General features: G+C 47.2%; 2 long non-coding RNA genes across 3 annotated transcripts in view; both read right to left on the reverse strand.

The window, feature by feature from the left end:
* LOC141203880 (uncharacterized) overlaps window positions 1–1,490 on the reverse strand; it is an 81,092-nt gene extending 79,602 nt beyond the window's left edge. For both annotated transcript variants that reach the window (XR_012274896.1, XR_012274897.1), the window contains exon 1: window positions 1,321–1,490. This is a non-coding gene — a long non-coding RNA (uncharacterized lncRNA). The remainder of the gene's footprint in view (window positions 1–1,320) is intronic.
* Window positions 1–13,170, reverse strand: part of LOC141203882 (uncharacterized) — a 314,099-nt gene that overhangs the window by 206,984 nt on the left and 93,945 nt on the right. The gene's annotated exons all lie outside the window — the stretch shown is intronic.

Below are 13,170 nucleotides of genomic sequence, written 5' to 3' on the forward strand. Positions count from 1 at the left end.
TTCCCAAGCGCCAATATGTGTCACTTGGATGACACACAGGTGGACACGGATATCTCCAGTCCCGTAAATATCAGGACATGTGAAAGAGCCCTAATATACACACGCAGATACACATACTCACAGAAATGGGGACAAGTACACACACAGGCAAGCACACACAGAAATGCACAGACACACTCAGACAATCACACACAAAAATGCAGACACGCAGGGAAGCACACACACACGTGTGAAGACACATAAGCACACAGGCATACACAATGTACACATACAGGCATATACACACATACGCACACAGGCATATACACACACACACACACATACAGGCATATATACACACACAGGCATATACACACACATATACACAAACGCACAGGCATATAAACACACACTGTACACACACACAGGCACACACACAGGCATATACACACACTGTACACACACACAGGCATATACACACACTGTACACACACAGGCATATACACACACTGTACACACACACAAGCATATACGCACACTGTACACACACAGGCATATACACACACATGCAGGCATATACACACACTGTACACACACAGGCATATACACACACACAGGCATATACACACTGTACACACACAGGCATATACACACACTGTACACACACAGGCATATACACACACTGTACACACACAGGCATATACACACACTGTACACACAGGCATATACACACACTGTACACACACAGGCATATACACACACACAGGCATATACACACTGTACACACACAGGCATATACACACACTGTACACACACAGGCATATACACACACTGTACACACACACTGTACACACACAGGCATATACACACACTGTACACACAGGCATATACACACACTGTACACACACACTGTACACACACAGGCATATACACACACAGGCATATACACACACAGGCATATACACACACAGGCATATACACACACTGTACACACACACAAGCATATACACACACTGTATACACACACTGTACACACAGGCATATACACACACAGGCATATACACACACTGTACACACACAGGCATATACACACACTGTACACACACAAGCATATACACACACTGTACACACACAGGCATATACACACACATGCAGGCATATACACACTGTACACACACAGGCATATACACACACTGTACACACACACTGTACACACAGGCATATACACACACTGTACACACGCAGGCATATACACACACAGGCATATACACACACTGTACACACACACATGCAGGCAGCATATACATAAAAATCCATACAAACACACAAATATTACAGTACCTTGGCTTGTCTCCAGCCCATACAGTGTACAGACACGCCCCTAATGTGGGAGACTGCAGTGCAGGGCGCGCTGTGACGTCACTTTTAGCAGACGTACGGCCCTGTCTGCTGAGTGTGACGCTGCAGTGCAGCCCCTGCCCTGCTCTCCTGCTCCCAGGCCCCTCCCGCTACTGTCCTGGGCATCGCGTCGGTGAAAGTGCTTGCGTGCGCCCTTAAAGGGTCCACGACCACTTTTTTTTTTTTTATTCTCCTGTTCCCTCTGCAAGGGGCCCGGGGCCCACCGGGAAATTTCCCGACGCCCCGCCAGGCCAGACCGAGCCTGACTACAATGATAAATAAGTGCTACAGCTCATAAGTCTAATAGATGAGATACAAGGGCGGCAGTAGAAGCATTTACCTCACTGCCCACTAATGAATGAAACCAAATATTGCCGAATAAGGCTCATTTGGATATGAAAAGATATCTATTGTGATCCAAATAGTTTTCTATCTATAGAGACTGGAGAGACGGCTGAACACCGGGATGACCAGTGTAGATGTACATAGAAGCAGTTTTCTCTTGCTACATATAGCATAATCCCTTTTATCCAATTTCCTGAGAAATAAGCCCTCATAATAAAGTGAATAGTGTATACCGAGTAGGATTATATTGAGGACTCACTATTGGTGGTGATTTATTCTGAAGAATAATATATTAGACAAATAAGCCCTCGATACACAACTGCCATAACAGAAGCACAAGCACTTTAATAGTTATGGCTCATATAACCCAGCGCTGAATTATCAGAAACATCCAGTACTGTGTGATTTTAAGTGTGTGTTATCTTTTCCGTTATTATATCTAATAATCAAAATAAAAGTTATGTTTTATATTTCGGTCTTTATTAAGGGATCTCTATTTGCCTTTGGCAATTTGTGTGTACATGAAGTAAACCCTAAGCCGACCTTTGAACAGAGTTTTTGTGTGTCTGATCCACACAATGTTACTCCACATTATGAGCTAAAGAGGAGTTAAAAATAAGCAATTGCTGCCTATTTGCTTCTGTGCTGATCTGACACATGGGCCCATCAGGTAAAGTGATGGAAGGAAGTTTTCTCTCCTCATGTTGAAAAATGACATTTTCTGACACCTATTGATGAGAGAAAAAAAGTGATGAAGATTTACAAACTTCTAACATTAGTCAGTGAAAAACATACAGAACAAGGATGCAAATGTATCTTTTTTTTGACAATCCAATCATTTGAATGGGCCAGTTTTATCTGCAAATCAGATTACAATCAAACATGTCTCAAATTTCTTTTGTGAACCATCAGCATCAGAAAAGGTCCATAGACTATAATTATTACGTTTTTATAAGCAAAGAAAAGGAACACAATGCAAACTCTAAAATCAGACATTTAAATGGATGAGTTTGGTGGGCAAACAGGGTCTGACTGGAGCACCGGGACACTGGACGATTATCCGGTGGGCCAGGGTCCTTGGCAGGACCCTGAGCAGGACGTAGAGGGGGCCCACTGGTTTCAACTGAATGTGCGTCCGAGGACATTTCATTAATGATCAGTATTGTAATATTCGGTCACTATGTTGTAATATCTGGTCCAGTCATGGTGTGGTATTTATCCCTGTATGTGTTATTATTTGGTCACTATGTGGTGTGGACATGGTGTGGTGGTATTTCTCCCTTGTATGTGGAATTATTTGGACACTATATGTTTGTAATATCTGGTCTGGTCATGGTGTGGCGATATTTCTCCCTTTTACAGTATGTGGTATTGTTCGGTCACTATGTGGTGATCATATGTGGTCTGCTCACGGTGTGACGGTAGTTCTCCCTTCTATGTGGAATAATTTGGTCGCTATATGCTGGTAAAATCTGGTCTGGTCATGGTGTGGCGATATTTGTCCCTTATACAATATGTGGTATTATTCGGTCACTATGTGGTGGTAATATGTGGTCTGGTCACGGTGTGGCTGTATTTCTCCCTTCTACGTGGGATTATTCGGTCGCTTTATGCTGGTAATATGTGGTCTGGTCACAGTGTCGCGTTAGTTCTCCCTTGAATGTGGTATTATTGGTCTTGAAAAAGTGGATTGTGTTGTGTATAGCAGTCAATTGTTCTCTCAGATATTAATTAGGAGAATAATCTTTATTTAGATTTGTGATTAAATACTTGGAACAAGATGCACTTACATCAAATCTACTGTGAAAACAAGTAATCACCTCTCCAAAGGATAAGTGATAAGGTATTGATTGGTGGGGGTCTGACTGTTGGGACCCGCACCGATTGGTAGAATGTGGAGCTTTTATCCCCACTAGACTGGAGCAGCATGTGCGACTTCAGCACTGATCCATTCATTCCCTCAATGGCTGCGAGCGCTGCTCTTGTTTTTTTCTGGAAGCCCCAAAGAGAATGAATGGATCTGCGGTCAGACATCCCACCTGCCGCTGCATTTTAAAATGGGGATAAAAGTGTCCTGTCAGGGATAAAACTTCCCAATTCTGATCAGTGCGGTTTCCAATGGTCGGACCCAAACGATCATTAAGTTATCAGCAATCCTGAGGAGCCCATGGATCGGTGATAACTTGTTTTCACCAAAGAAGCCCTTTAATGCAAACTACCGTAATTGTACATCCCAGTTGTGCTGTGCGCACAGTAGATGTGCAGGAGCCGCCTGTGTTTTACAGTCGAGGTTCCACTATAACGGGGATAAAGGCTAACAGGTATCTGCATCTAGCTGTAGGGTGGGCCCCAGTCTCCCCAGTCCGACGCTGATTGTAGTGATTTTCAATTGTCATACAATAGGGCTTCTTGTAGCATGCATTCTTACCTGTAGCAGCTAATCAAAACCATAAAATGTACTGATTTTTATCAATTGTATATAAAGCGGAAATCATACTGCTCCTGTTATTCAGCCCTTGTATTTTGATCAACAGTTACTAATACAATATGATGTACCACACGGCCCGGCACCTAGAATGACATCCCCACAAAGCCTCACTACACAGTATTATGTCCACACAGAACGATATGCTCACACAGCCCCCTCACACAGTATTGTCCCCACAAAGTTCCCTTAAACAGTATTCTGCACCCTGTGACAGAGTCACTGGTGTTATATGCAAGAGGAGGTATGTGTCACTCCAGCTGCTAGCTTGTGAGAACTGAAACCTACAAACTTTCCTCCAGCATGTTATATGTTGGGGTTAATTCCTAAAGGGTGTGGTTTTATGTGAATGGCAAAGAGGGTGGGAGGTCATTCACCCTATGTCCCCTCAGGGTGTAGCTGAGCAAGCTTAAATGCTCAGTCACTGTTTTTTTTCTGTAGTGTGTGGTCTGGAGAGTGAATTTTCCAGGCTGTGTTTGCCAGAGAGCAACACCGAAGGACTGGTGTTTGGGGCACTTCACTGTGCTGCTTTGAGTGGGCAAAGCCTCGCTAATGGACTCTGCTATACTTTATCTTTTGTTTTCCCGTTAACCCAGAGAGGGCCTGTTTATTTTTGTGGAACGCTGCTGGAGTTTATGCCATACAATAAACCAGCAGGAAGTTAACCCGAACCGTGTGTCCTGTGTCTGCCTCTGGAAAGCCTAGCAAGTCGCTTTACCACAATTGGTGGAGAATACGGGCAAGATTCTAGGAACACTTGTACCTGCCATAGAGAACGGTGGATGTCCTGGGTGAAGGCCGTCAGCCAGCCACAGATGTCCGGAAACATGGAGGAGCTTATTAAGCATTTAGTCCAGAGCCAAGCGCAGCAACACCAGCAGCACCTACAGCAATTACAGCAGCACCGGGAGCTACAGCAGCAACAAGCTCAACAGGAGACGACCAAACTTGCTGCAACAGTTGTAGCCAAAGGCGCAGCAGCAGCACCAGCGGGAGCAGCAAAAGAAGATACAGTTTCTGGCGGATGCCATCCAGGGTAGAGCAACCGCACCACCCCCTGGGCCGACTGATGACTCACACGTCAGGAAGGCGGTAAGATGGGCCATGCAGAAGATGACCCCTGGGATGATGTAGAAGCCTTTCTGACAGTCTTTGAGAGGGTGGCTGATCGGGATTGACTTCCACCAGAACAGTGGGCAGAGGTTCTGGCACCATATTTGTCTGAGACATGGTTATGACTAAGGATATTTTTGCTCGAAACGCGTAATCCCTTGGATCCACAATTTTAACAGCATGATTTTAAAGGAATTCTAATAAACATGAAGTTTTAATACACATTCAGATTCTCATTTGGATGTTTGTTGCTGGATCCCTGTTTTTTGTTGTTGGACTCTGGGAGTCTGGTGACCTTAATCAGAGCTACCCTTCCCCACCAGTTGGTCCCTACCAAATCCGTGGGCGTTCGGTAAATCTATGAGGATGCCAAGCACTACCCCGTGGCCACAGTGACAGTAGGAAAAGAGTGTGGTGCCCATTCCCACGAGGTCGGGGTGGTAAAGGACCTGATATATCCCGTATTACTAGGATGTGATTTTTCTTCGTTTTGGGACTTGTGGGGAAAGGGAACCGGACTATGTAGCATGGGCCAAAGCTTGGTCCCTAGGTAAGAGCCCCCGATGAAGTCTCAAGTGGATGAGTTCCCACTGTGCATCCTTGCTGGCAATGAGGGTGAGATGGTGACCGACGAGGCCGAGCTTCCTGAATTAGATGTGTCCAGAGAGAACTTTGGGACTGCTCAAGTTCGGGACCTGACCTTAAAGGGGGCGTTTGACCAGGTTACTGTATGTAATGGGGTTGCTCAAGAGCCGGGGGCCGACACCAGGTTCCCCCACTTTGCAGTTCAGGGGGAGTTGTTCTATCGGGTGGCCAAACTAAGGGGCGGTGAGATAGTGGAACAGCTGTTAGTGCCGGGGCCCTACCGACGGAGGGTATTAGATATGACCCATTCACATGTTCTGGGGGGACGCCTAGGGGTCGAGAAAACTCAGGAGAGGATGTTGAGAAGGTTTTATTGGCCAGGGTGTTACCGAGAAATTATAAACTATTGTAGGTCCTGCCCCACCTGCGAGTTAACCACTCCGTCTTCCCACTTCCGTAGCCCACTAATCCCACTACCTGTGATAGAGGTCCCCTTTGAGAGGATTGCAATGGACCTAGTGGGGCCCTTAGTCAAATCAGTCCGGGGCCACCAATACATTCTGGTGGTCATGGACTATGTGACCCGGTATCCAGAAGCGGTACCGCTAAGGAACTCATCGACTAAGTACATAGCCAGAGAACTTGTCAATATATTCACCAGGACCGGTCTGCCGAAGGAAATACTAACCGATCAAGGGACCCTATTCATGAGCAAGGTAATGAAGGAGCTGTGTAAGGTCCTACAGATTAACCAGTCCATTAGACTCAGGATGATAACCAGACGAAAATGACAAATGAACTCCCAACCAGTCACAAAAAGCACGCCAAAAGCGAGCCACAAACTGAGGTCCTCTATCACAAACAATATCCGTGGGAACGCCATGGAGCTTGACAATCTCCTTAACAAACGCCTTAGCGAGTGTCTTGGCGCAGGGCAACTTAATGAATGGAACCAAATGACACATCTTACTAAAACGGTCTACGACCACCCAGATGACAGTAAAACCCTCAGACACAGGAAGATCAGTAATAAAATCCATAGAGAGATGCGTCCAAGGCGCACTAGGAACCTCCAGAGGGCAAAGCAACCCCGCAGCAGGAGTATGTGAAGCCTTTGACCTGGCACACACAGTACACTGACGCACCCACTTGATGACTTCCTTCTGCCATCCAGGCCACCAAAAACTGCGACTGATAAGTCTCTTGGTCTCCGAAACTCCTGGATGACCTGCCAACCGAGACTCATGACACTCCACAAACAAATCTTTCCTAAAGGCTCTAGGCACGAACAACCTCCCATGGGGAGTGTTAGATGGAGCATCATCTTGAGCATTCAGAATCCCATTCTCCAAATCAGAGTCCAATGCCGCCACCACAACTCCTTTCTGCAAAATGCTCTCCTGCTCCTCGGCACCGACCGTAGGAGAGAAGTTGCGAGATAAAGCATCGGCTTTAACATTCTTAGTACCAGGGATATAGGTAACAGAAAAATGAAACCGAAAAAAAAAAAGTGCCCACCTAGCTTGACAGGCATTCAAGCGCTTGGCAGCATCCAGATAGATCAAATTCATATGATCTGTGAAAACCTGAATAGGAAATCTAGCGCCTTCCAAAAAATGATGCCAGTGTTCAAACGCAAGTTTGATAGCCAGAAACTCCCGATTTCCAACATCATAATTCAGTTCGGTTTCCGAATTTTTTTTCGAAAAGAAGGCACAAGGATGTACTCCATCCACCCTTGTTCTCCTGAGACAAAACTGCTCCGACCCCCACTGATGAAGCATCGACCTCGACCAAAAAAGGTTTGGTCTCATCAGGCTGTATAAGGATAGGGGCAGAACTGAACCTCTCTTTGAGATACTCAAACGCTTCAATGGCTTCAGTAGTCCACTGGGTCGTATTCGCACCTTTCCTGGTGAGATCGGTTAGAGGTTTAACAATTACAGAAAAATTCTTAATGAATTTCCTGTAATAATTGGCAAAACCCAAAAACCTCTGTATAGATTTCAAACCAATAGGCCTAGGCCATTCCTGCACAGCCTGAACCTTCACAGGGTCCATCTCAAAGCCCTCGCTGGAGACAATGTAGCCCAAAAAACTAATTTTCTGCACAGGGAACTCACATTTCTCCAGCTTAGCAAAAAGTGAATTATCACTCAATAACTACAAAACTTCATGTACACTCTGCCAATGGGACTAAATCAAAATGTCATCCAAATAAACAACCACATTCTTACCAATCAAAGATCTTAGGATGTCGTTAATAAGATTCTGAAAAAATGCAGGTGCATTGGTAAGACCAAAAGGCATAACCAGATTCTCAAAATGACCTACCGGAGTGTTAAAAGCAGTTTTCCATTCATCACCCTCCTTCACATGTAACAAATTGTATGCCCCTCGGAGATCAATTTTTGAGAACCACTTGGCCCCCACTAACTGGTTAAACAAATCAGGAATTAACGGCAATGGGTAGGAATTGCATATGGTACTCTTATTAATTTCACGAAAATCCAGCCATAGACGCAAACCGCCGTCCTTTTTTTTAACAAAGAAGAATCCGACTGCCACAGGCGACTTAGAAGGTCTAATGTGACCAGCAGCCAGGCTAGTCTGTATGTACTCCTCCAATGCCTTTCTTTCAGGGATAGTCTGATTAAACAAGCGACTTTTGGGAAGAGTAGCACCTGGAACAAACTCAATGGTGCAATCATAATCCCTATGAGGAGGTAAAACTTGCGACTCCTCCTCCGAAAAAACCCTACAAAAATCTTGAATAGGTACAGGTAATTCCCCTTTTTCCACAGCCGCAATGCGACCATTACAACATTTATCATAGCACTTCGGACTCCAAGACTTAATCTTGGAGTCCGAAGTTATGATCTGCAACATAAACTAAGGAAAGAATGGGAAAAGCTGTCCCTACAGTAAGACTAAGCTGAATCCCTACAATGTAGCGGGCAGCCTGTTCCTTGTGAACAGACCCGCCTTCATCCTCGGCTAGTCTGAACGGAGACATATAGAATAAAGGGAGGGGTCCCTAAAAGAACTAAGTACTGGGACAAAAATGGGACACCTCCTAACAGAAGTTGTTGCAGAGCAAAAAGACAAACTGACAAAAAGTACTAGAGGCCCCAGAGGACCAAGCAAACTAGACAGATAGGCACCGAAGCACCTGGCTAGAGAGACAGGCAAAAAACACTGAAGTCCAGCAAAGCCAGAAGGGCGGAGCTGGAATATATAGGCAGCTGGTCACGTGACCGCAAAACACAAGATAGCAAAAACTAACAGGAGGGTTCTAACAATTGCAGCTGTTGCCTATTTGAAGGTTATAGACTCTAACAATGAAGCCCATGTTGGATTTCTATTTGGAAAGGCTAAACTGGCTCCTAAACCTGAACACACCATACCCAGACTTGAGCTCTGTGGAGCTGTACTAGCCATCGAGATTGCAGACTTCATACAGAATGAACTAGCTATTCAGGTGGATGACACAAGATTCTACACAGACAGCAAGGTTGTTCTGGGCTACATATACAACCAGACAAAACGCTTCTATGTCTATGTCAGTAACCGCGTTGAAAGGATCAGGAAATCCTCTAAACCTGAGCAATGGAAGTATGTTCCATCACATCTTAACCCTGCTGACATTGCTACTAGGCCAGTGTCTGTTGGTGCCCTCGCAAACTCTTCTTGGTTAAAAGGACCGGGGTTCCTTTGCGGCCAGTGTGAAGAGACTGCTGTTGAAGGCAGCTTCAGTCTTCAGGATCCGGACGTTGAACCAGAGATCCGTCCTGATGTCAGCACCCCCATTACCAAAGAGAAGGTTGGCTTGGGCTGACAGCAATTTGAACACTTCTCCAGATGGACAAGGTTTGTTTGCGCCAACACATCTGGAACTTGAACTTGGAACTTTCAAGAAACTTTTGGACTGCTAAAAACACTCATCTGATTGCAACCAGGAACTGTAACCACTGGATTACAATTGGGTTGGAGACAGTTTGGCCTAGTGCGGCTTCTCCAATCTGAAGATGGGCATCCTTTGGATTGCTTCAGGAACTGTTATAGACATTCGTCTACCTTGTTTGTTATATGTTATTGTTGCATTGCATGCATTGTTTGTCTTTCAGGTTGAGGTATCCCTCAGTACTTCAGGAAAACACCCCCACCTCAAGACTGTTAATATAGTGAAATCCAGGGATTTCAGACGGGGAGTGTGCTGTCCAGCTTTTTATTTGAAAATACTTTCAGACATTTGGGGCATTACCTAATGTTACATGATTATTGTATTGTTGTACTTTGCTGCCATCTACTGGCCGTAGTTATAATACTGTATGTTATAACATATATTATTCTTGTGTTTTACCCACAAACCCCTTCGGTCTGTAACTCCTCCTATCTCCTGCTCAGCACTTCCTTCTTCTTCTTCACATCCATCTTGACTACTCATGCTGCAGGACTGGAGAAAGGATTCTCTTGTTACCACTTTACCTGGCGCTTCTAATACCTACAATTCCTACCCTTTCCTCATCCTTCACTTTCCCTCATCTCACCTCATCAAGAACTGTAAATAAATCTGTTGAATTCATCACTGCATCATCATTCTGGATTACCACGTGCAGTTCATGAGGAACAGGAGCGCAGGTCAGTGAGTTAGTAGAGAAGTAACCTGGCACTCAGAAGACTCATGGGTTCTTTTATAGTTTTTAATAAAGTAGTGCAGAAAAATAAACAACAGACGTTTCGGTCACATTAGACCTTCATCGGTGTACTACAAAAATAAAAATGGCAGTAAGTATCATATAGACATGTATAAATAATACAGATGTGACCAAACATGATCAAATCAAACCAATTAGTCATGAAAAAGTGCTTAAAGGGAGTACAACATGGGAAAAATAGGACGGGAAGGGGAGGAGGATTAGCAGAGGGAATGGTGGCAGATCCTGAAATCTTATAAAAAGGAACCTACCAGTTAGCAGAAGTGGGTATGTGACACCCCAGGGATCTGGTTGCCACAGTGATAGAGATGTTATGTCTGAGAGCAGGTGGGAGGTCTCTTGGTCAGGGATCCTGTGCATGCCACACCTCCTGCCCAGTCTTGGGAGGGGAAGAACTTCCCCTATATAAACCCGGGGCTGAAGCAGGGTGAGGAGTCAAGGAGAGTAGAGACAAGAAACAGTCATAGGAAGAAACAGCAGGAGCTCAGTGGGAGCAATACTACTACGAGTCAGGGGCTGGCAGCTGCAGAGCTCGCCCTGACTGAGAAGCTTTCTTACCGGACCCGGCGTCCGAGGCTGTGGGGACTAACTCTTACCCAGCAGCAGAAGCCGACCGGCAGGGGATTTCAGGTCCTCAGGCCCAGAAACCCGAAGGCACGGTCACACGTGTGGGACCAGCACCGCCATCGTGGAGCGGAAGCCAATAGAAGGCCCCGAGTCATCGGCCATACGGGTGAGCACCACACGGTACACTCAGGGACGTGGGCTACTTATATCCGCTTCTAGCAAGGTAGCCAGAAGAGTACAGTCAGTTTGGGAGGCCTACAACTCCGCCTGGCCAGGGGAGATCCCATCTGCTCAAGGACTGACCAGGCCCCGTTCGCTAGCAAGTACTCCGGGAGGGTCTATCGTTGTTACCAGTAAAGACCCTGAATTACACCGCACCGTCTCTGAGTGGTTCCTGCTACCCCCATCTTCCACGTCGGCTGCCCTGAGGCCATACCCCTCCCGTCGGGGGTTATACTATCACGCTGCACAATTCTACACCGGCCTCAGCGGTCTGCCCTGCAGCGGCAGCTCCATAGCTGCAAATCAACGGGTGGCGTAGTCGACACTCAAATAACATCTATCAAGACTGCCACACACTGAGTCTGACTCCCTGGGCACGGACCGGGTCCCCGCCACTCGGAGACTACAACCCTCATCTGATCCGGTTCCGGGTAAGCCCCCGTGCGCGAGACGCTGCGCGACACAGCAGGCCCAGGGGCGCGTCAACTTTGGCGTAGTCGGCAGGATTTCGTGCCCGCTACCACCGGGTACTGCGTGCCTGAAAAGCAAAGACTGTTCAAACTTACCAGTGGTGAGGTTTCCCGCCATCCGGCGCCATCTTCTGCCTTCTTCCCGCCATCCGCGAAGTTTTCCCGCCATCCGGCCCCATCTTCGGCCTTCTTCCCGCCATCCGTGGAGTTTTCCCGCCATTGGACGCCATCTTGAGGACGCCGCGCGGGAAGAAGAGGGGCGTGGACTTCGAAAGCGCGCGAGAACTGAAGCCCCGCCTCACGTCTGGACGTTGCGTAAGGTCCTGGAAGGAGCCCAGCAGACGCCGACGTCACCGGAGCGCGACGGAAGGTCCTCAACCCTGACGATCTACTGCGGAGCCGCGGCCTACGGAACAGGATCATCGCAAGGTAGGCCACGGTCCACTAGGGGGGAGGAAGATGTCGGATACGGAGGAGAGCTTCACTGCCTCAACCCCCGCCAGCGCCACCGCTGCTGCAGTTATGCCCTTCACCATGCCCTATATCCCGGGAGCAGCTTGGCTACCCCAGTACTCAGGGGAGTCACATACCCTGCATGACTTTAGAGAAAAGCTGGATAGCCTCTTCCAGGTGTACCCCCTCACAGAAGAGCAAAAAGTGAGCATCCTGGTGGCCCAACTAACCGGGGCAGCTAAAAGGGAAGTAAAATCCTGGCCACCTGGGAGGAAGACTGTCGCAGGGATACTAACCCGGCTGAAGGATACCTTTGATACCCGCACCTCAGCCGAGATTAAGCTTAGATTCTACGGGTGCAAGCAGCGAGCGCATGAGAGTATAAGGGACTATGCACTAAACCTACAAGAGGCCCTGAGGGCCATTAAGCAGACCGACCCTGATGGAGTGGGAAACGAGGACAGGCTGTTGACTGAACAATTTATAGAGGGACTGTATTGTAATCCCCACCGAACCCAGTTGCGGGCGATGGCCTTACAGGATCCCCATCTGGGCTTTGCACAGTTCAAGGACAGAGCCATCCGGGTGCTCCGAGAACCGGCACCGGGTGGCGTTGTGACCCACAGGCGCCAAGCTATTACTTACCACCAGGAGGCGGCGCCCTTGTCGGCAGGGCCTGTGGGAGCTGATGCGCAGGCTTTGGACAATGACCCGGCTCCAGACCTACACCATCAGGTCCAAGAGCTAGCTAAGTGCGTTGCTGCGCTAACCCGAACTGTGCAGTCTTTACAGGTTTCCACCCCAGGGAAGATCCAGCTGGCATCCGGACCGGAGG

This window comes from Phyllobates terribilis, unplaced genomic scaffold (assembly GCF_046119375.1).
Source record: "Phyllobates terribilis strain yellow unplaced genomic scaffold, ASM4611937v1 Scaffold_125__1_contigs__length_5108534, whole genome shotgun sequence".
NCBI classification, from domain to species: Eukaryota; Metazoa; Chordata; class Amphibia; order Anura; family Dendrobatidae; genus Phyllobates; species Phyllobates terribilis.